The sequence below is a fragment of the Poromitra crassiceps genome, assembly GCF_964638095.1.
Source record: "Poromitra crassiceps genome assembly, chromosome: 13".
In the NCBI taxonomy this organism is placed as follows: Eukaryota; Metazoa; Chordata; class Actinopteri; order Beryciformes; family Melamphaidae; genus Poromitra; species Poromitra crassiceps.
The window spans coordinates 12901978-12906188 of record NC_139644.1 but is presented as its reverse complement, the minus strand read 5'-3'; positions in this window follow the sequence as shown (position 1 = coordinate 12906188).

The window sequence follows — 4211 nt, the reverse complement described above, 5'->3', positions numbered from 1 at the left end:
GCTTCACATCTCCCTCTGACTCCACCCCCTCTGCCCAGAAACCACCAGCTTCACATCACCATCTGACTCCACCCCCTCTGCCCAGAAACCACCAGCTTCACATCACCATCTGACTCCACCCCCTCTGCCCAGAAACCACCAGCTTCACATCTCCCTCTGACTCCACCCCCTCTGCCCAGAAACCACCAGCTTCACATCTCCATCTGACTCCACCCCCTCTGCCCAGAAACCACCAGCTTCACATCTCCCTCTGACTCCACCCCCTCTGCCCAGAAACCACCAGCTTCACATCTCCATCTGACTCCACCCCCTCTGCCCAGAAACCACCAGCTTCACATCACCAACTGACTCCACCCCCTCTGCCCAGAAACCACCAGCTTCACATCTCCATCTGACTCCACCCCCTCTGCCCAGAAACCACCAGCTTCACATCTCCATCTGACTCCACCCCCTCTGCCCAGAAACCACCAGCTTCACATCTCCCTCTGACTCCACCCCCTCTGCCCAGAAACCACCAGCTTCACATCACCAACTGACTCCACCCCCTCTGCCCAGAAACCACCAGCTTCACATCTCCATCTGACTCCACCCCCTCTGCCCAGAAACCACCAGCTTCACGTCTCCCTCTGACTCCACCCCCTCTGCCCAGAAACCACCAGCTTCACATCTCCCTCTGACTCCACCCCCTCTGCCCAGAAACCACCAGCTTCACATCTCCCTCTGACTCCACCCCCTCTGCCCAGAAACCACCAGCTTCACATCACCATCTGACTCCACCCCCTCTGCCCAGAAACCACCAGCTTCACATCTCCATCTGACTCCACCCCCTCTGCCCAGAAACCACGGCATTAACGTCTCAACTGCCACCAGTAAATTAAATCAGGAAGAAGCTCATTCCGTTTAAGAAAGCACTCCATGTTTAATTAAGTGGGGACCTTTAAGTGGCCCTTGAGAAGTTCAAATAAAAAGCAGAGGGTTTGCAGCCTTGAAGCGGTGGAGCCGTCTAAAACAAACAGATGTGTCTCTGCCTCGCCATTCTTTGCGACAATAAGCGTGAAACACGGCAGGAGTCGAACAAAAGCCCAGCAGAAAGTGAGTGAGAGTGAGGCGTCTCAGTGCTGAGCTAAAAAACACAGACGGAATGAAGTGCCCTTTCTCTGAGTGGAGGGTCTACGTTCAAAAACAACTCCAAAACATTTCCAACTGCACGAGATCTACTTGGCACCTTACTGTCCTTGTTGAAATCCCTTTGAACCTGAATGCATGCGCCAACATTTCTAGGATATATTGAATAAATGCCTGCCCCCTAGAGTCTCTCTGGCAGAATGCATATTGAGAGACAGAGTAGCGAGGAGGGCAAACATATGGCGCCTGCCGCACAGTGCCACGCGACAAGCGCATTAAAACTTCATCACAGGAAACGGCCTCTTTATTGGCAGCTGTACATTCAGCACCATGCCAAGAAGAGCCAGAGGACAAAACAATGGAGGAAAAAAGGAGTAGAAGATAAGAGAACATAATCCACGATGGCAGCGGCAAGAAGAGGGAGAGGGAACAGGTAGAAGAAGAAATTCGGGGCGTCAGTTCCCTGCCTAGAGTAGCCTACCAAAACGAGGGTCGCAGGTTCAAGCCCCCCGTGTTGCCTCTGGCTTGGTCGGGCGTCCATACAGACACAATTGGTCGTGTCTGTGGGTGGAAAGCCGGATTAGGGGTGTATGTGTCCTGGCCGCTGCAAAAGCGCCTCCTCGGGTCGGTCTGGGCCCATGTTTGGTGGGAGGAGAACTGAGGGGAATAGCATGATCCTCCCATGCTCGTACGTCCTGCTGGTGAAACTTCTCGCTGTCAGGTGAACAGAAGCAGCTGGCGACTTCGCATGTATCGGAGGAAGCGTGGTGTAACCCAGGTATAGAGTTAATACATCTACATCAGCCTGGAGAAATGATTAACTAGGCTAGGAATCCCTTTCACATTCAGAAAGCCATAAACAATAAATGGATTGACACATAATACAACAATAATATCCACTGTGGTCAGTGAACAAGGGGTTAATTTTATTTGTATCGTTTGGTTTGACTGGCCTGTCATTAGGCCAATCAGTGACAGACTTAAACAACCAATGACCGATCAGTGGAAGCAGATGCTTCCGGGTCCGCCTCTGTTTACGTCCGTCTCTCGTTTCGTTCTTCCCTTCTGCTGCTGTGGGCAGTCACTTTTTCTTTGTCTGCGTGGTAAGAGAAAAAATAGCATCTTTAGCAAGCCAAGCACATGTTAATGCAAACTTCTATCCATCAATAAGTACTGATCCCTAACTTGTGTAACATCAAACAGAACCAATGGTGATGCTGAGGTTGCTGATGGGGACCAGTGAATTACACTGAAACCACTTGCTTTCGGTGAGTCTGCAACTTTGCAGCTAACTAGGATAATGCTAATCTCCGCTAGCCAAGACAGGGTGAAGGCATTGACTTGTATGGAGAATGCTAATCTCCGTTTAGCCAAGAAAGCTAACAATGAATGAATGAATGTATTGACTTCTATGGGCATTTTCTAATGATTTTGGCACTTTGTTTTGGAGGGAGACTTTGTTACTGACTCACTGATACTGTTTTGTCAGTTGAGTATTAGCAGGAATATCGTGTTTAATGCTGTTGAATTGTGTTAAGTCACTGCAGGGTTATAGTGACTGATAACTGGGGCTAATTTTTTGTGCAGTTTCTCCATTGTGTCTGTAGGCCTCTGGTGCAAAGAGAAATTATTAAGCATGTGACCGTCATAATGCCTCTGTTATTTTACTGTAGCCTAATGTATAGGGATTCAATTGAATTTGATGGGTGTTACTTGCACTTTATGTACATTTATTTTGCTAGCTCATGATATTATTTTACCTTCAATTGTAATTGTATGTGGTTTTGTTTATAATGGTTATTGTATCTATGGTTCTCTGAAATAGAAAACTAAGACAACTGAGACTATTGATATTCTGTTGTACAACTGACAATAGAACTGAGAAATGTAAGTGAACTACAGGTAGTATTACAATAGTTTATTTATTCTGATAATTGAACTGAACCAAATAGTAATTCTTAGAAATCTGTGGCCTTGTCTATAGGTCAGGTTTTGGTTATAGGACAAGAATCCGGATCTTCCAGTCGACTGGTGGCGAGCCAGACCCACGAAAGAACCTGAAAGAACTTTCACACACAAATTCCTAGGTAGGAGGTAGGTAGGAGACACCACTATTACTATTACTACGATTTTTGTGTGTGCACACCTTTTATTATTTTAGTTTGTTATTTTTCATATAATGTATTTGAACTGTTGTTTGGTATTAATAATATAAATTTTCTAACTTCATTCTGGTGTTAGATACATCATTACTGATATTCAAATTCAGGCTCCTTTCATCCTAGTTCTTCTGATACTGGTCCACATTCATCTCGAAAGGTATCATAGTGTAACCAGTCACATAATAAATATTATTCAATATTAATAAATATTAATAAATAGGGTTACAATGTGCTAGTCTACAACTCTCCCAAGATCAGCAGAAGGGATGGAGCAATTAAAGACCGGTGTTATGTCGAGTTGTGCATCCCCGCCGAGAATTGCATACCCACCATATTTCAGGTCTGTTAACTTAAAAACAGGGATGCAAATCTCAGCAGGTACAAACCCGCAGAGATTTTTTCATCCCCCTCCATAAGCCAAGAGAGACCCCCCAGGCCTCGAACTCACCTGTACCCAGATTTTAAGCACCAAAGTCAGCCTCCATGAGCCAGTAGAGAGCCCCATGCATGGAAGTCGCCTCAACACAGATTTTATGCATCAAAGTCGGTCTCCATGAGCCAGGAGAGAGCCCCTGGCCTGGAGGTCACGTCTACCAGAAGATTATATAATTTTTAAACAATAACGTTGCCGTATAAAATCATTACAATATGCTCCCGTGAGGTGGGGGATGCAAGACTCGGCATAACACCGGGACAGCAGGGGAAACTGGCCAAGTAGCCAACAATTGGGGAGAAAATGCGATGAAATCCAGGCGGGGGACTTAATAAAAAAGGCGCGTTATTATCACAGGCCACCGTTTTCTCCAGTGTCTGAGATGCTAATTCACCACGCAGCGAGAATAGCGCCAAAATCTCTGCCCGTGAATAACCCGGCGTGAGACTTCCAAGTCTTAATATTATCTCTCCCTGACAACCTGCATCTCA